Raw genomic sequence first — 20755 nt, 5'->3', positions numbered from 1 at the left:
ATAAATGTAGACAGAGTACTTTCCTCAGACACACACACAGGAATATTGTTTGCTTATCTGTGTCTTTTCAGGGTTTGTTTTTTTTTCTGTATATTTGACATAACTAACTAACTGATTTTATTTCTCTGAATAAGCTTGCAGTTTGTAAGTGAATTCAGATAAGAAGCTTAAAAAAGATGAAGAAATGAAGTGTTAGAAAAAATCAAGATGGAAAAAAAAGGAAGGATCCTTCCAAAGTCAAAATCCCATCAGCTGATATACTTTTTCTGGGAAAAATGGTAGGAGTAATGTACCTACATATAATGTTAGAGGAAAAGTAAATCATATATAAGTTAAATGAAAACAAAATACACTGGCTGAAACGGTACTAGATTGTGCTATCTTGTTAATCCCAGGGATCTCAAAGAAATCTCTTAAGCATGAGTGAAACTTATTTTTATTTCTAAGAAGTTTGTGCTAGCCATGAAAACTGGTGGATGCTTCAAATAGTGTATGGGCTAAGACAAAATAGCATATTTGCATTTTGTAGTTGCTGCAAGCTCTCATGTAACTGCAGGAAAAGAGTAAGTGCCCACCTATTGCAAAGTGATGCAGATTCTACAGAGGTCTTGGTGAAATTCCATGACACCTACAATAATAGCATAATCATAACTATTTATTGCATTATATGTGCTCATATTTTACTTTAAAAAAGTAAAAAAGCATCCATAATGTCAACAGTGTTGAGCTGCTTTCTAAAGGAATAAAATATCAACTATTTGGTATGGACAATTCTGATACTATGGAAAGATATGTAAGTAAGAAAGAAAAGTAAGGTAAGAAAAGCCATGTGTCTTTCATAGACCTAAAGATTCCTTTGGGACAGAAGGAAACCCAGAATTAAAATATTTTTGGACATGAGTGTAACTATCTCTTTTGTTTGTTAATCTTCACCTCTTACTACTGACTGGTTCTCTCTTCAACAGAAATGTCACTGTTTTTCTCTAACTATGCAAACGCTTTCAATGCTTTCTAAGATGTAGCCAGCTGAAGTCAGCAGTACCCAGTGTGAGACCTTATTTAATATTTTTCTTAATGAACAGCACAATAAGATTTATAATAACAAAATTTCGTAGAGACCTTGCAAATTGGAAGACATTGCCGACATTTTGTAGAGCATTATAGAGAATACATTGCAAAAATTGCTGTGCGAATGATTCTGAGAAGTAAGGTAGTAGTAATGTGTTAACAGCAGTTAACAGCAAAAAATGTTCATTTAGGATCTAATATCTAGCATTTCTGCCCTAGGCCAGGAGATTTTGTTTTGCCAACACCCATGGAAAAAGACTGATGGATACACGGCCACAAGCAGTAACATGCCATCCCAACTGCACTGGTGAGGTATTTCCAGCAGAGACAGGGAAGTTAGAAGAGTGTTGTGTTAGGTATGAGAAAGAGCCAGCTGGAGTGACTGTTTGTGTAGTTGTGTCCTTCCATATTAAGTGACTGGATCTCAAGCAAATGCAAGAAAGAACTGGCAGGATTCTCCAGGAGCTTCAACTTTGATGGATCAGATGAAAGCAGGAAGACTTGGCAAAACAAAGTCTGGGAGAAGTATATAACTCTACAGTGATAAGAAGGATAAAGAGTGGGTAGGGAAAGAAGTGTTTCAGCATTATTCAGGTCAATGTTGATACAAACAGAAAGGAAAACCACTGGCCACAAATATATCTACATTTAAAACAAGAAGCTTTTGAACCATCAGAGTGGTGAAGATCTAGAAAGGCTCTCCTGCAAGCGACCCTAGAAAGCAACTCAGTTAGTATTACAGTAAGTTCAGGGCAAGTTCTGAGAATTTTGGAAATAGGTCCTAGGGAAATATTCCACTAGTTTTGTTATGGCAGTAATTAAAAATGTTCTTAATGTATTGATGACTGCTTGAGATAATCAATTCTTGGACTTGAATCAACAGGAGATTTCTGACACATTATATTTCTATATAAAGTGATGTAAGTTTTACATTTATGTAATTTGTTGACACAACAGGGAGGAATTCCCTCCTCATTGTAAAGGATGTGGTCCTGGAAACCTAGTCAGAATAATAGAAGAACTGAAGGAAAACACCACCAACAGCGCAAGAAGTCACTTTTATGTTGGTTTTAAGAATTAGCTTACTGTTTCAGACAATTTGGTTGGCTAAAATTTGGCCCTCCAAGCACACTTATATAAGTGGGCACCTAATTTTTTTCCTTCTTTATGTTCTCACCCAGAAGACACCCTGAGTATCTCTCAAGGTTTGCAACAGTAGAAAATAAAACACTAAATTTAGGTGGTGACATTCTGATCACTCTCTTTTCTACAGTATTGCTGGCATTCCAGGTCATTGGATTATCCTACAGGGCACAAGGCATCCTTTCCAGGGTGCTTCCCCACACTGTTCCCTGGTGCATCCATTTCAGAGAGCCACAGGGCTCTTCCACTAGCATAATGTGTAATGAAAGCCAATACAGCAGAGTCGGTAAAGGATAGTCTCTGGTGTGGGAATTGTAACAATGTGACAGAAGTTGTTCATTCTCCCTTTTTCTTCCCCCGCTTAGTGGTCACTGAAATGTGCTTAAATTTTTTAAAGCTGTTGCTGTTATGATAGTGTTTTATGAAACCTCTTTCATTTTTCTTTTCTTTAAACCTAAATTTTGGGCCTATTCTAAAAGAACAGTGTCCCTTTGACATTCATGGGATTTATGGGCATGCATGGAGGGAAAATACATCCCTTTGCTGGATTTGAGTCAGGAGGATCCCAGAGGCATATACTGTACTTCTGAATTTCCTTCCGCTTTTCATGACTGTAATTCTTGTGTCCTCTTTTGCATACATAATTGATTAATCTGTATTTTTAAAGGTTTAATACGTTTCCTCTTTTTAATCTGGAGGCACATGATTTCATTTTCATTATACTCCCAAGGTCTCTGACTTCTGTTTTCTATTTCCCTACCCTGCCATCTGTGGGAACAAATTAGAGAGAAAATAACACTTTTGGATTATTGGGATAAGGAGAGAATAATACAAGTAGCAAAGAAGAAAGAGAATTAAATGCAAATTCAAAGAATCCCTGAAACATGAGCAGGGAAATTAAAATTACACTTTGTTGTGCCAGTGTCTCTCTTGAACTGTGAGGGAAATGAGCCCATGTTATTGTTGGTGTCCTATTGCCACACTTCCCAGACTTCAGTGTCCAGGATCCCCCAAAATTCCTACGGGTTGAAGTCACTTAATTGGCAAATTCCTCAGATTCCCTGGTCCTCTCTACCTTTTTAAGGCTTAAGAGAAGATCCATTAAGAGACTTAGGGGCTTTTCAGATGCCTAAATGTTGCTGTGCCTGTGCTAATCTGCATAGATGTTGTGGTGTCCTAAGTATCCTCCACTTTCACCCCTCGGATGTGTTTTTCAGGGAAGCATGACAACTGGATCATGACCCATGAAGCCCCTCTCTGCAGGCTGCCTTATTTGTGTATTGCATGGCTGGGCACAAAAACCCCAAATCTCTTTATGGAATATGCCCCTGGCCACTCCTGGTACTCTTGGTATGGAGAAAAGCCTATCTTTGTACCTTGAGATGGGAAAATATTTCTCTGGTAAATTCGCAGCCCATGGGCTTCTACTTCGCAAATCACCATGGAACCAAAGTGAGTCTGGACCATTCAACAAATCTGAGTTTGTATTCTTTCAGGTTTCAGCCCTTACTATTCAAATGAAAATAAATGGAATGAAATGGGAGGAAGCTGAGATTGGGGCGTTTTAATTTCTCACTGTGTATATCATGAGTTAAATTGCTAAGAATCAACTTTATCCCTAGCCAAGATGAATTTTTACTTGTAACTTAAAGTAAGAATTAAAAATGTAGATTTACAGTAATGTAAAATTAAAAAAAAACTAAAACAACCAACCAAACAAACAAACAAAAAAAAAAACAAACCAAAAAGACATTTAGCAAGAGCCTTAACAAGCATCTAACAACCGCAATGTTTCAACTGAGTTGTATGGCAGGCTGTATGGACTCCACAGCCAAAGGTCTAGCCTTCTTCAGACTGTCCTTCAGCCTATGTCTTTTTCCATCTTTTAAAGTGCAGCAGCTGCTTCAAACAACTACCCCAAGAAGCTTCTCTAGCCAAAGGTGTAATGACCTCCTCCTTCCTCTCTTTTCCTGTTTACCTGCCCTTGGTCTCCATGACTGGGCACTGAGCATTTGGAAATTAGCTCATTTCCTTCCCTCACTGCTTAAGCTTGCTTGATTATTATTTCTATTGTGTTTGCACCTTTTTTCTACCTTCTGAAAACATGCTGGTATGGCTTTATGTGGAACATCATGAGGCATATTGAAAATATTATTGCCATAACTGTAGCTATCCTCATTCCATGAATGTCACATAAAAGCTGTAAGTGATACAAGAATGTTGATGGTGGGACCAGAAGCCTTGGGCATCTGTTTGTTCCCAGTGGGAATTTAGGACAGGGGCTTGGGTGGGAAGGAGGGTGACTCTGTACTTGCCTGATTTGATAATGTGTTGAGAGAGTAAATTTTTTTATAATACCGAGTTGTAAAGTACTCTTGTGGTTGATATCCTTGAGTCTGATCAGGAGTTTTCAGGGCTGAGAGAGTAAGGGGGTTTGTTGGAGTGGCTTTCCCTTAACACAGGAGGAGTGAATCCTGCTTCCTGCCCCAAGTATGAATTAAATGCTTTCCATTTGGATCGTGATAATGTGTCTAGACAGGGATGGGAACAGGAAAAGCTCCATTTTCCTGACTCGGGGAAAACTTTTTGTTTTACTTTGTTCCTCTCCCCATCCAACTCATTCCTCCACTTCCATGGCCGAGTCTCACCAGGATAGAAGAGTGAACCACCTTTCACTGTTCATACTCTGAGCAGTATTACTGTGTGTGAAGACTGGTCATTGTCCCCTCCTGTCCCCCATTGACTTCTCCTTGGCAGATGAATAGAGAGTAAGACATGGTACCAGAGATATCAAGGTGTCACACCAGTGTAAACACTCCTACTGTGTCTGGGCTTATCTTATCTCCTTAGCAAGGTGTGTGAAAGAAATTAGTCAGTAATTTGTATTGTCAACAATGCTGTTTGGCCTGTTAGCCAAAGTGCTGAGCTTGAGAGGAGAGATGGGCTTTGCACTACCCATCAAGTTCAACTAGTGAAGAAATTTGTTTTCTTAACACAGATTTATTTTAATTGTACAAGTAAGTACACATGGAAGCTCCAGTGCAGATCAAAATAGTTCTAGAAACTTCATCACATTTCTCAAGCAGATTATCAAGCTACAGATACTGCATCATCAACACAAAGTCCTGTTGGCTGACCACGCTGCAGAACCCAGTCCTCTAGGTTTCATTATGTGGGCATTTCTGAGCATCCTGCACACTCTGCTAGCTCATGTTTTCAGAGACTTTGTAATTCTCCATTGCACAACTTGGGGAGGGGAGAAGTAGTGTGTGAATTCAGTTGTTTTCCTGTCTACCTAAGTGAGCCTCCTTCAGTGCTGGCATCTGTCTGACTTCTATGATCTGCTGGAGGATAGTCAGCATTTTTTGCTGGATGTGTTCCATTTCCCTTATCTAAATTTAAAAGGAATATGATTCCTGTTTTATAAGAGAGACAAATTATTATCTAGTAACTTCAGCGGTGAAAGCAGGCCATTTCCCCACAATCTTTTAGCTGACTGGAGTTGTTCTCACCAAAAGCAGATGTCATTCCTGATGATTAAGAATGTGATTTTTTGAAGGAAGGGCCATAACCTCCATTCATGAGATAAGGCAATATACCCTGCATTTCCTACATGCCCCTCCTCAGCAGCATCACTGGGCAGTCTGGGCACAAACAATGAGAGGCAGTTACCTGCATTTTAAGCCATTTACAGCTTGAGGTACAAATGGAGAAATTTGTACATTACTGGAGAAATGTAGCACGAAAGGGGCTACACACTGGTTTTCTTCTGTGCCAGTCCCACAAGCCACTATCTGTAGGATGCCATGCACACAGAAAAATGGCATATGACCCAACGACTTAATGAAAAACAGATTTTCCTGGGTTTTGGGGCTCCAGTAGGAACTGCACAAACCTGTACTGAAAAAGTATCTGGTTTTGAATATGGCAATTAGAATTACTGTTTCTTGCCGGCTTCAGGGTAACATTATCACACTCCTAGTGGTAAAGGGAGGAGGATGAGTTTTGGGTCTCATAAAACAGTGTTGCTACTCTTGTGAGCTATTAAAATAGGCAGGGGCTTTAGTGGGGTTAGTCATGGACTTTTTCAGACTTCAGAGTCCTCAGATTGCACTGTCTGAGCTGGCTGGTTCTCCTTATTCTTGTCCTTTTCTAGAGTCCATCCTCACACAGACTGAGAAAGCAGCCTCTTTCCTGGTGCACTGGCAGAGCAAGGGGGAGAAGATGGATGTGAAAGGAGTGTTGGCTTCGCTGCCCTGTTGCTGGTCCAAATAGGTCACCTTCCATGGATGGTACCTGTCTCTAATGGTTTCTGGCACATCATCAGCGTGTAATTGTCCACCTACCACAAAGGAGGTGCTGAGGAACAAAACTTCCTAAGAGGAGGGTGTAACATTATTTTCTGTTTAAGATGTAATGCAGCCCTAAACATTTTATACTCCTCTCACATCCATTATCTATTGCAAGATTTTATCTTCATTTTGAAACTCTAAGGCGTTCATCAGATTTTTTTGCAGAAGTGTTTTGTTTGCTGTTTTTGGCTCAATGAGGCTGGCTATTGGTGGGGGGCAGGTGGCAGGGGGGAGAAAAGCATCCTTATAATAAGCTCCCCAGTTTTTTAACGTTAGTGGGAAATAAAATGGTGTTTTTTTGCAAGCAGCTGAGCTCCAGAGTGATTCCACTAGGCCCCATTCTCCTTTTATTGATGAAACTCAGTTGATCTCAAGCTGGCTGTTTTCCTCTCATGGGGAAGTCACACAAGATCCTTCAACTGATTTAGAAAATGCTTTATTCTGCATCTCACAATTTCCATTGAAAAGTTATCCTAATTGAATCAGTTTACCTTTTGAAACATTAATTAAATAAAACAGACTTGGTGTTGCCAACAAAACAGAATAAAGCTTTTTTAATGTACAGCGGAAATCAATTATCCTATATCTGTGGATGTAACTGAAAGAATATTATTGTAGTTTCATTTTGTTTTCTTGGGGGGAAGAAAGTCTAATTGTTTTTTAAATGAAATGTTAAGTAGCATAGTATACCAAGAAGTGTAACCACAGTCTGGTTTGATGTGTGTTGCACAGCTGGAATTAGAAACACACACAAAAAGAAAGAAAAAAAAATAGAAACCACAGAGCTATTAAGCTGAGACAGTAAAGAAGCAACAAAATTGCCCTGGCTTTTATTTTTCCACTTAAAGATACTATTCACTTGCATAAACAGTATAGTCTTTGCAAATAAATAAACTTACATTTTTTAACAACAACAAAACAAAACAAAAAAGAAAAGAAACAGAAGAAGGAAATAGGAAAAACCCAAACCAAACAAAACAGTGGGAACATAGGGATCATTAAGTATGTGATTTCAAACAAAAATGCTGTTAATTAAGGGCAACGCCCAGCAGAAGGAATCTGGGAAAGAGGTTGAACAAGAAACAAATATCATGTCCTTCAAGTTTAATTAATTTCTTTGGACAATCTCCAAACATGTAAGGGGCGGGGGGGGAGGGGGGAATCACAGAATAGACAAAGCAAGAAAAATATGAAAAGAGACAGATACTGAAATTTGAAATAGTAGCATTTGTAGAAATTTTGAAGTCGGTTTTCCTCCCTAAAAGCTGTAAAGAGAACCTGAGAGGTTGGGAAAATGAAGTTTCATGTATCTAAACAAATGGGGTCTTTCGAAGTGTTTGTAGCAGCTGGATGCCACGGCAGCCTTTTCGTGCTGCACAGTCATTTTGTGGCTGAATGCTTAGAAAAGTGGCTCCTGCTTGAAAATAGATGTTGCTTCCATGCATTTTAATTGCCTGGGTCATCACTATCTGCAGCCCTGACCATACCCCCAGCAAAGTGCTTCCCACTGGCATAGCAGTGCCCTCAAGTCTTTTTGTAGGTGGAACTGGGACCAGTGCAGCCACAGAGGAGTAATACAGTGATGTGCCCCTGGTAGAGCAAATCCCTGCCAGGTCTTACTGAAAAAAACACCAAAGTCAAAAGAAGTGAGTCAAAGAAAAAGAAAATGTATTCCTTTTCCACTTCATTTGCTTACTTTTTTTCTTTTTTTCTTTTTTTTTCTTTTTTTTTTTTTTTTTTTTAAATATATGAAAATCACCCTTTTCTTCTTGAGTATTAACCAGCTCCTTCATCTTGAATTCAGCTCCTGCTGCTGTAATGGACTTAGTTGTGGGCTGATGTATTTCTAGCCTCTCTCTTTTTTTATTTCTTTAATATTGCCTGAGTTTTCCAGTGAGATATTTGACTCTTCTCCACTCTCATGTTTTCTCTCTTCCTTCTACCCTTAACACTTTCCATCATTGTGTAATGAAATCCTTTCATTGCCAGTCACTTCCCTAAATCTTTACTTGGAGCTGAATTTCCTTGTCTGGGCCCAACAGCCCTGTTATTTCCCAGCTAGGTTTTAAGAGCTTTTCCCAATGCAAGTGATGGGGCAAAGCCTGCCAGGGCAGTAAGTAGACAGAGGATGGAAAATAAATGGATTAGAAGCTCCAGTTGTCCTGTAGATTGCATGGGGAAGGAAAGAGATAGGCAGTGTGGACATACACAGTGAACTTGTTTATGGTGAGCACTCACAGGACTGACAAAGGTCAGTTCCTTAATGAAAGTGGGATCCTTATAAACACTGAATAGATTCCTACTCAGTTTCTTGTGTCAATATTTTTGGCAGAATTACATTCTATCTATTAAAATATTCATAGATAAGCAAAATTAATTTCGAAAGACATCTTTTAAAGATGTAGAAAAAGTGACTTCAACAATCCAATAGTGCTTCCTGACTCCAGTGGGATTTGCAGACACACAGCTTTGAGGATCATTAGACCAAAATATTAGGTGTGTTGTAGTGAAGAAGTAGGAATGCAAATAGAATTTCCTGGACTTGAAAAAAAACAATAGTTTGATAAGTTGCTCCAAAGAATGCTAACCAGAGCTTTAAAAGCATTTATTTGTATTTATTGTTGTTCAGTCTAAGAGGGGAATTAAACATCTGGGTAATGATGTGTTTACAGTTTAAAAAACATCCTAATGGTCATACTCCTTCTTCTGTAGAAACACTTGCACACTTCTAAACAAGATATTCGTTTCTCTGTGTTGTTTATTGATCTACTTTCTGGCTAATACACCACTTAAGAAGATTCTGATTCAAACATACCTCGAATGTAAGCAGATGCAATGACTTTAACATTGGTTGTAAGCCTTGCCCTCTGAGTTTGCTCATGAGAGACATTAATTTGACAATGACTGGTCAAAAATACCTATTTGTTTTAGTTCAAGTCTGCCTCATTGAAACCAGATTTACACCAAGATAAGTTCAGTGAGATCAGCAGAATTGCTCTGAATGTGCTCTAAGATGATGAAAAACAAGCATACTTGTTTTTAAAGAATCCCTTCCCAATGTCAACACTTAAGAGAATTAAAAATGTTGTTCTTTTAATATGTCATTCACATTGGAAAGCTAAATTAGAGCAACCTATTTATACCAGGATAACCAAGTACTCATGGATTGTATGCAGTAACAATTATAACAAGGAGAAATTTTGAACACTATAAAGGAAATTTTAGCCTTTTTTAGTCAGAAGAAAAAGGAAATCTAGAAACTCGTTCACTAAGAGATTAAGACTGTCATTCCCAAAGCCAGCTTGAGTATTTAGATATTTACCGTGCGCTAAAATTAACAAGATGTTTTTTTTTTTGTCTAAAACTATTTAAGCAAAAAAGTTTTTTCTTTTCCTCCCCCACCAGATTTGGACTCTGGCCTAGTCACAAATGTATATGGAACCTTCCCAAGATTAGACTAGAAATACTGTGTTAGTGTCTGTGCACAAATGTGAGTCTGTGTACAGTTCCACATTTGAATCTTTAGCAACAGATGTAACATTTCTGTATGATAAGAAAAACTTTAGCAAATTATGTAGGAAGGTGGGTGTCAATTTGTTGATTTACTCTACCCATTCGAGATATGGTGAAAGGTGGACCATGTCCAGCCTGACATTGGTTGGAAAACTTGTCTATACCACATCTTTATATAGCATGACGGAGATGACGCTTTCAGAACAATCCCTGTCTCACAGGTCAGTGGTGGTGGGGAAGGGTAACACTGTTTCAGAAAAATAAGTACTTATTTTGTTTTTCTTGGCAACCCATTGGTTGTCATCAGGGTTGCCTCAGTGGAAATGTATTTATTTTTTTTAATGAGAAGTATTGTGAAATCTTCAGCTTTTTGAAAAGTAAGGCAAAGATTGGCATTGAAATAGGGTAAATGGCTTCATGAGTATTGTGTCTAACAGAGTGGTCTCAGTTGTACACTAAAGAAAAAAGTAACAGTGATTGAGATTTTATATGAAACCCACAATTCTATATCCTTTATAAGGAAAACAATACTGTTTAATATATTTTATTCAGGATTATGAAAATCACTCTGGTTCTGTTGTACTGCCCAGACATGTTTGGGCACCTTGGGGAAGGGAAGGGAAGGGAAGGGAAGGGAAGGGAAGGGAAGGGAAGGGAAGGGAAGGGAAGGGAAGGGAAGGGAAGGGAAGGGAAGGGAAGGGAAGGGAAGGGAAGGGAAGGGAAGGGAAGGGAAGGGAAGGGAAGGGAAGGGAAGGGAAGGGAAGGGAAGGGAAGGGAAGGGAAGGGAAGGGAAGGGAAGGGAAGGGAAGGGAAGGGAAGGGAAGGGAAGGGAAGGGAAGGGAAGGGAAGGGAAGGGAAGGGAAGGGAAGGGAAGGGAAGGGAAGGGAAGGGAAGGGAAGGGAAGGGAAGGGAAGGGAAGGGAAGGGAAGGGAAAAAAGGCCTTATCCCCTGTAGAAAGGAGGGGTTTCTCAGCTCATGAAATGGAGTCTAAGTAGTAGCAGCTTCACAACTGACCTGGGAATAAGTGCAAGGGAAACTTGGGGCCTTGTGGTTCTTTATCTCTGATCCTAAACTCAAGAGAGGCAGGTAGTGAGAGTATGTATGTGTGGGTTGCTGTGTGTTACAGGTTTTCCAGGTAAAGTACAGTGCTGGTTTTGTCTTTACTGATTTGGTTGGAAGGGTTGGTTGTCTCCCCTGACACACAAGGTTTGGGGCACTGGGGCAGGCCAGCTGACGCTCGTGCCATCCTGATTAAACTGCGTTGCTGTTAATAATGTGGAGAAAACAATCAGGAGCTATGGTATGGATAATATCTGCCCCTTTGGGAGGGTGTGTACCTGCCACTTATTACTCATGTTCCCAGTTCTGGTTAGCTTTCTGCATAACTGGAATCCAAGACTATTTGAGAAGGATATTTTTCTTCACATTTATCTCTGGTTACCTTTTCCCCAAGGCAGACCTTGTTCTTGTGATTCATGCCTTCATCACGTGCAGACTCACCACTGCATCACTGATCTCCACCAAGGCCCCATCTCAGGAATAGCTGGAGAAGCTTCCAGCTGGGGCTGCCTTGCTCTGAGCACACTGTACTGCCATTGGCTTTGATTTGTTAAGCTGCATGCCGTCCTGAAGCTGGTCTACCTACAAAGATGGCTCTTACCCTCTTGCCAAGCATCTCCGCAACATCAGCAGCATTCCTTTGCCTCCAGCAGAGCCCTGGGGAGGAAAGGCATCTCAGTAAGTCCCTGAGCTTCTTCCAGCCTGAGGGTGTCATGCTTGCTACTAAGAGGCCCTGTAGCAGAGTCCATCTCTTTTTCATGCTTGGGAAGAGCCAAGGAGTTCTTGTCCTTCTCTGCAGAATAGGCTCGTTTTGGTTTTTTTGCTATTCAGTGTCTTGAGAAGCTACAGCCTCATTTTGTTACCACAAGTCTCAGCAGATTTTTCAAAAGATAACAGACCAAACACAGGACCCGTTTTTGAAGTTTCTATTCAGCGGTTCTTGCTGAAGGCAGCTTTCTCTCTCATGTCTACCAGACTCAGGCAGTAAAAAGCCAATTTAGAACCAGCTGGGTAAGGACTGCAGAGTATGACCCACTGACCTGCACCCAGGCTGAAGGAGCACAGCACACAAATCAATCACCAGGTTTGATACCTGGGCTTATACTGCTGGAACTGTGTATGCAAGTGTATAATGCATATGTGACTGAAGCCAACACATTCTCCCTGCTCCATACAAATTGCCTGATTTAGACTATAAAGATATGCTGCTCTTTGTGTGGTATATAAAGAATATCAATATGAAAATAATTTATGTGTGATCCAAGAGTTTATTAAAAAAGTCCACATTCTCTGGACTTTGCTTCTATTCTTTCTGAACAGATACAGAGAGTGACATAATTGCATCAAAGATCATACAGCACAGCTAGATTGCTGTCTGTCTGTAACCTCCTCAAGTAGGCTGGGCTCTTTTAATGGTTTGATACAGTCTGTGATATTGGACTGCTCACATATTAGCATTCAGCACATCCTCTTACACAACCCAATGTGGTAGAACAAATTAATCACACTTTGGCCTGCTAAATGGGATTTGGAGGCCATAACTATAAATTAAGCTTTCCTCAACTCCACCTCAGAATATTTTGTCCTCCATATTGCTCATGAGTCATACCCTCTCCAGGCTCTGCAAAGCTGGGTTCATTGTCTTCCTGCACACAAATGTTGAAGGTCTGCCTTGACAGTTGGAGGTTTTCTGTTTGCTTTTTTTAAATTGTTTGTGCTTCTCTTCCCTGTACGGAGATGGCAGGTAGAAGCTCGCAGCTTTGTGGTTGGAACAGAAGACAGTAAAGATTTTGCCTCACTGTTGCCTTAGCCCAGTTTCCTATACAAACAAGATTCTCTCTGGTAGGCTCCAGTGTGTCTGAGGAATGATGTTATTATGTGGTTATCACCTCGAAGCATTAGGCATATTTTTTAGATACAGTAAGATGAGGACTCTCATCTTCTTTGGGATTCTTTGGGAAACCAGTATAGAGGACAGAGGACAGGTCAATTTGCTTGCAGTAGTCTGTGCTGCTAAGGAAGTTTCATGAACAGGGCTTTTTTTTTCATGTTTTGATAGCAGAAGTGTTGTATGGCATACTTCTATCAGGCAAAGGTGAAGAAGGCAAAGGCAGAAGTCAGAGGTGAGGTCACTGGCTGCCAGGAAGGAACCACAGATGGAAGGAAGCACTGCTCAGGGAGATGGCAGGTCAGAGCCCAGGTGGGATTTGTCTCACCAGACAGTGCTGGGGGCAGCCAGATGCTTACCTCCTCCCATGACTTCCTTGCAGTTGGCAAGATTAATTGGCCCTGGATTTCCAAAGACTGATTCATCCTGTCTTAGTCACCTGTTTTAGAAGAGATGAATTGCAACACAGGGACTGCCAAGGCCATCCAGATGAGAAGTTCATACTGGACAATGAGCTTTTAGACCATTAAACTACAGTTGACATGATGTCTGTTCACAAGTATGAGTGAAGATTAGACTCTTTCAAACAGTGGAATGCACTGCCAAATGCTTTAATATGCTTTTATATATTTAGCTGAACACAGTATCCCAGCTACTAGTTCTCCATAAAGCTCTTATTGCTCACCAGCATAATTTTTATCTTTGCTGTTCTGTTTTCCATCCATTAGCTGATCTTAATCTGTATCTGGGTCATAGTATGAGTAGTCACAAAGTTGTGTATGGTGAAGGATGAGTAGAGCTCTCTGCCATCTTTTGATCGTATTACCATCTTCTGCTTATGAGTTTCCTTTGGTTTACATACTCTGGAAAATGGAAAGTACCTTCCTTCTTCTCCTTTCAGCCTTGTAAAACTTTTCCTTGTGCAGTGTCCTCAGAACTTAGGCACCCAACTATGTCATATGGGGTTTTGTGAGTGCTTATTTCTTTTCGTTTAAACTCCAGATCCCAGAATCCTGTGAGCATCAGCTATTGCAGTGCTTTATACTGTGTACTCCCTGCCTCCACAGATGCAAAGCAAAATTTTAAGTGTAGCACATTTTCAATTTCTGTAGCATTCTTTTCACCATCTGAGTAACCAGAAGGATCTGATTATACTACTGGTAATACTACTTTCAGTAGTATTTCAGTAGAATTTCCATCTTTTTATAGTACATCTCATGATGTATGAGAGTCAAATTCATTGGTTTTGAACACTTTGATGTCTCTGGTTTTTATTATGTACAGTGCAGTATCATGTGCATCAATCACCAAATACATTCAGAAAGCTACATAAAAATGGAAGTGGTTTGGTCCTGTTTGTGCTCCTAGTAACTAATATTTTGAAAGGCAGGAAGAATCTGATTTCTAAGCCTAGTTTAATAGTTCAATAAAGTAAACAAATAAACACAAGGGCAGAATAAAATTGAGAGGGTAAAATAATAGATCAAACAAGAGGGTAAGAACTCATCCATTTACCATAGCTGTGCTTTTGTAAAGGGAAAAGTTGAAAACTTACAATGAACATAGGATAGATGCACATTTATGGTATTTGACATTCTTCTTTTGGATTGTGCTTCACCCGAAATGTATGTAAAATTTTTGTCTCAATTTCAATAGCTCAATTTTTGACTTTGAGATATTCTGCAAGCTTGCTTTTTCTCCATAGCTATTTGTGGTGGTTACTTGAACTGATGGCGATAATCATGGCTGGTCTCCTTGGTAAAATATTCTACTGCCTTTAATGGAGCATGGTCTTACTGTGCTGGGTATATGTACAGACTGTGAAGAGATACTTCCTGCTTAAAAACTCTGGTGATTTTTTTCTAAACTTGTGTTTGGTTTTGTCTTACTGGTTCAAAACTCAGGACTATATATTATAGCACATCTCACATTGTTTTCCTTGTCTGCTGTTTTCTTAGTTGGCCAATTGCTGGTCTGTGTCAGCACCAATAACAAGTTAGCACCAGCCTGTAATGTTTATTCAAGTAAAATTCACAGACCTTTTTTTTTGCCTGAGCACTACAGGACAGAAACCTTTTAAGTTCAAGCAAAATAACACATAACTCTTCCAATGTGTCACATATATTTTAGATATCCTTGCCAACTGTGTACAAATTTGAGGCATATTGACAAAGCATCATAATTTTCTAAGGAAAATGTTCTATCCCTTATTTTCCAAATAATTTCTTTAGGATGAGATACTGCAAACATACAAAGGATTACTATTTATTTTCAGCGTGCAGGTAACTCCAGCAACATTCAGAATTTACTGTTGAAATTACATCCCTCATGCCCACCAAAGCCTGTGGCAAAAACTGCATCCATTTTAATGAAACCTGGGAGCCTTGATACTGAATTGGGAGGCAAGATTAATATTTGGTATGACTGATGAAAATGTGACATCTGCTTTCACTTAAGACTTGCATATCCCTGGATGCCCTGGCTTGGTAAAGAGCCCTGAAAAGGGCCAGAAAGTTCAGTTACTGTTAGCTACCACCTGGCATTGTATTTCACTCTGGACCACTAGTGGTGTGCATTACAGCCAGACTAGTGCCAAGGATAGTGGGGCTGCTGCTCTCCAAACTTCCAATTTGTATAACTAGCAAGGTGTACTTTTGAGGTCTATCTACTTAGTCTTTGAGTCCGAGATCTCAAATCTGGACAGGAAGAGCTCAACTTTACTGTATTTTATCTTTTTCATTTCTGTGACTGAGAAATTTAAAAAGACAGTACCAAAGAACTAAATATGATGATAGTTTCAAGAAAGGGGGGCATATCCCCCATGTGGGATGGGTTGTTATCCTGGAATCCCATGTTTGGTTGGCTCATCTTGCTGAAGGTGTTTAGGCAAGGGTGTGTCATTAAGCCCTGGTAAAAGGAACCTGGCATATCAGTGTATGTATTTTTTTGCTTCTGAAGTAGCAGGGCCTTGCTTCCCTTTGAACAAAACTGTGTGACCTTAAGCTGCAGGTTCCTTCTTGTCTCCAGTCTGTTACCCAGACTTCCAGTTTGGTGAACAGAGAGGTGTAATTTCTGTTACTCCCTTGTGAAATAGCACAAATCTCCTGCTAATCAGTTCTTCCCAGGTTTTTGTGGATGTTCTTCATTACAGAAGAGGGAATGAGAGATCTCAAATAGTCTGACATAAATGAGACTCAAAGAAAAATAAGTGCAGGGAAAATGAAAGGCTCTGACAGCATTTTTGCATGTGTATGTGTACATGGGACTGTTGTCCTCTGCCATTAATGAGAGCTGTGCATGCTGCTAGGTCACACACCAGCAATAACTTTATCTTCTCTGAGTATCTGATCACCTTTCTGCCAAATTAATCAGACAGAGCTTGAGCTTTTTTTTTATGCTGACTGCAGAGGGATAGAAAAGATCTCATCTGGTATAAATCCTGACTGTACAAGCTCTTTAGTACTTCTTGATGTCCTGACTTTCTATCTACAGAATAGCTTTATATTGAAGTGGCGAGGCATTTTTTTATCCAGTACTAGAGGTATAGTGTCTATCTGAACTGTAGCCTGATATGGAGCAGGATGACAGGAGTAAGGGTGAGAGCACAGTCACCAACAGTCCCTTCAAAGTATTGTCTGATGCAGTATTTTATTTGATCCATTTGGTGGGTGCACAGTTCAATGTCCCAGTCAGAATGAGACTAAGTGAGCAACTGGTACAGACAAGTAGATGTGAAACAGCGATTGAAAGAGGTAGATATAGATATATATATCATATGAGGTCTTGATGGATGAGAAATTCATGCTTTAAATTCACTAATCTCAGATGTCTCCTGTCTAGATATCATCAAGTATGTTGCACTGTATCTTTCTGTAAGGACAAATGCCCACCAAGGACAGATTAAGGCCAGTAGATTGGCCTGATTCCTGACTAGATTGGAATCTGCACCCAGGTGGCCAAGAGGATAAACTAGCAGTGCTCGGGGGCCCCTTGATGCCCATGGGATGCTACCTGATTTACAAATGCTACTGTCACACCTTGCCTAGGACAAATCTAACTGGGGATGATCCTCTAGAAGTGTAGTGGCAGCACATTAACACGCTATGAAAAAGACATTTGCAAATGCCTACTAAGCAGTGTCTCTACAGCAATACAAGGCCAGGATGAAACAGAAGCTATTAATCTATTTTTTTTCTGTTGCCACTAAAGAAAAGAAAACAAAGCCATTGTATGTGCATTTGGACTAGAACAACGGGCACCCACCAGATACTGAAATAATTATTTAGGAGGCTGACAAAAAGTCAGAAGACTACAAGCCTTCCATGGTATATGAGCTTTGCTCGAATTTCAAAGCATTTGTTTTGAAATGTTGGCTAGTAGGTTTAAGATTTAGGGGAAAACCTAGTCATTTACTAGGGGAGTGTCTGAACTCACCTTAGAATGTGTCTGTCCAATTCACTGCACCAACAACCGGCAAATAAAAGACATTTTGATGGATCCTTTATATATTTGTGATATTCTCCCCATCCCCCATCCCGACCGACACAACTATAATAGGCAATGTTAATTTAGGACATGCTAGGAAAACTGTATTTTTTTCTGATAAAGGTGATTTCATTCAAGAAATTGGTTTAAATTCTGCCAGAACAGTCTATACATATAAACTACATCTCCTGGAGAAGGGCTTGTGACTATTCCCTACAAAATACTGCTAAATCCTGTCACGTGTAGTTCAATGGCTCAGTTGGGAGACAAGCTGAGACAACTCCCTAGAGAGAGGTTGAAAGTATCCCAGATCATTTAAAGGGGTGTTAATGATGATCTAGCTAATTATAACAACCTAAATATCACCACTGTTAGCAATTTAATTTCTTATTATAGCATGGTAAAAAGGAGATAAACAGGTTATTTGTGCCATTTCTGCATGAAATGTTATGATTTTTGTATCTTTATTTGGTGTAGCCTGTTAGAGACACTCTGCTTTCCCCCCATATGCTACCTGCCTGATAATTAACATGTATAGGGCGCTTCTAAGAGCAAACAAAGGAAACTGCTTGTTTGTTTGGTGTGTTTGTGGTGGTCATATATCAAAATATCTCAGGCAGAACAAAATCATTTTAATTTCCTGTAAAAAGAAAATATTCTTCTGAAGAATGTTCATAGTAATGAAAGGTTTTAATGCAAACATACATTTAAAGTCAAGGAGGGTAAAAGTATCTTGAAAAAAGATTGTATTGAAGACATGAAGAGTTCAGGCTTTCTATGTAGACAGCCCAAAAGTAGAGAATTTTCTGCGTGAAATTGTCCTTTTTTGTCTGCGTGTAAAACTCAGCTCTTACCCTTAATTCTCCTTCAGTAATGACAATGGAATTTGAAAAAGAAGTATGTAATTTTACATATTTACAAGAATAGAAGGGGCTAAAAAAAATACTGTATTTTGATCTGCTTAATTTCATCATACAGCATTCAAAAAAACCTAGTGATGAATATATGTTATAAATAGCTAGGTTAGTTAGATTAGACATTCAGAGAAATAAGATGTTGTACAAGAGATGATATCCTAGAGTAGAAAGATAAATCTGATCACTAGGGATCAGTACTTTTTCTGCTGAAATCTAGCAATAACCCCAGTGTTAGCAGAAGGAGAAAGACATAGAGGTTCCTTGCTATGGACTGCCAGAAGGAATTATGTGTATCAAGTCTGTGAAAGGCTGCAATGAGCATCCTTAGAAAAATCAGACTCTTGAATGAGGGTTCCTACTTCGACACATCTGGATATTTGCTGATAAATTTCCATTTTTTTCCAATGGCAATAATAAAAATCAAAAATCCAAATAATGGAAGAATCCAAAGTTACTAATTTACACTAGTGTGCAGTGGTACATCAGTTTATAATTTCTTTCAAAACCAAGAGATTCCAAACTATTAGTTCTTTCCCTACTCAGGCCCCACACCATTTGCCTTTCCTAAACCAATTCTCTGACAGTAACCGCAGAAAAGGTTTTTGCCCTGACCTTTATATCCTTCCCAAATGTGGTCGTCTGCACACACCGGTTCTGCATCCCACCTTAGGCCATGAACCTTTTCTTGTGCCTCAGCTGCAACTTCTGCAGACTTTGAGGATTTTGACATGTTACCATCTCATACTCCTCTTTTCCTTCCACTAGGTACCTCTCGAGACCTCTCTGCTGCATGAGGCAGCCTTGCAACAAGGGAGATGCATAGGTGGGGGCAAGATGCACCAGAGAAGGTCTCTTGTGATGGATATTGCATAAATGACCAGAAATCAGTGCCATTCCTCCATGTTTAGGTGCTTTACCTGAGGCTGCCCCTGTGAAAGCACAGCAGACCTGTCTGTCTATTTCACAGAATTTATTCCTGTAAGGTACTTGCCCACTGGCAAAAAAATGACTGTCTTAAAAGCTTGGTCTTCTAGTGGACATCACCTGGATAAATAGCAACAACATAAGGTCCTTGAATATGTCCTGCAGAGCATTCACTGGGACTGAAGAAAAAGTGGAGGGTGGTGCTGCAACTGGGAGTGGTGAGAAGACTGGCTCTTGGTGTCACTGAATATCAGGTCTTTTGCATGCAGCTTATGTGAGCAGAGTCCCTGCTCCTCCTGATTGTGCTTTCCTGTAACAACTGGGGCAGCAAAAAGGGAAGACAAGCACACAGCCTGAAGGCCTGTAAGTTTCAAGTCAGAGGCCGGAGGAGTGGGGACACAAGGTAGGCTGAAGAAACGCAAAGTATCGTGCATGATATAACTTATGGCAGAAATGCCCTGTGGTTGTGGCATATTGAGTCAGAAAATGAGTTTTGGCATGGGTCAACAAGTCTTCCGCAGGAGCCAATTCCTACTTGCAGGGAAACATCACAGACAAATCTCAGGTCAGTTTCTCTTGGAGGGGAAATCCAAACGTGGAAAAATCATTACGTTTTATTAATGTGCAGTCTTTGTCTTCCTATTGGATCTTTCAAGTGTGATTCCTCTGAATCAGACATGAAAGATGATAAGAAAGGCACCTCCCTGAACAGAGCTGCCCATTCTCATTTTGTTTAGCTGAAGGGTCTTGGATGCTCTAAGCTTCTTTTGCACTCTTCATTGTCAAGGTGTTGAAACATTTACAATACATTTCAAATGGCAAATGTCACCCACTCACCATCGGTTTTTATTTTCTGCTTGGCCTGTGCAGACACAAGCACAGGCAGAAACTTTGGTTATTGTTTCTGTGTTTCTCTTCTCAAGACTTTCACTGCTCAGAATTGCATCAGAAGGCTATTTTTCATATGCAAATCTCAAAGTATTCTATCACCTCTTTAGTTTGTATTTTTTTTTTGTCCATCTTGATGTGAGTTGAGTGTAGAGAAATGTTTGGGGTTATTTATTTCAAATTAGAAATATGTGTCTTGAGGAGAGTTGGTGTGAACACTATTGAAAACAAACAAACAAACCAAAAACTAAAAAAAACCAACTTATTTTATGATGTAACAAGAAGTACAAACTCTGGGGAAATAACTTCTTTTTTAAAAAGTCTAAGATGAATACTGATGTGAAGGCCCAGTCTCAACTTAAAATCATGTCCCAGTTTGAATGTCTTTTAAGCTATTATTAAAAACAGTATCTTAACATCAGCAATACTGAATTATAAATGATTAGGCAAACAGGATTTTCCATATTAATTTGTTTCTTTTACAAAGTATCATTTTGAATCCTGGTTAATTTCCCCTG

Source organism: Cyanistes caeruleus, chromosome 1, assembly GCF_971803275.1.
Source record: "Cyanistes caeruleus chromosome 1, bCyaCae1.hap1.1, whole genome shotgun sequence".
In the NCBI taxonomy this organism is placed as follows: domain Eukaryota; kingdom Metazoa; phylum Chordata; class Aves; order Passeriformes; family Paridae; genus Cyanistes; species Cyanistes caeruleus.
This window is presented reverse-complemented; position numbering follows the sequence as displayed.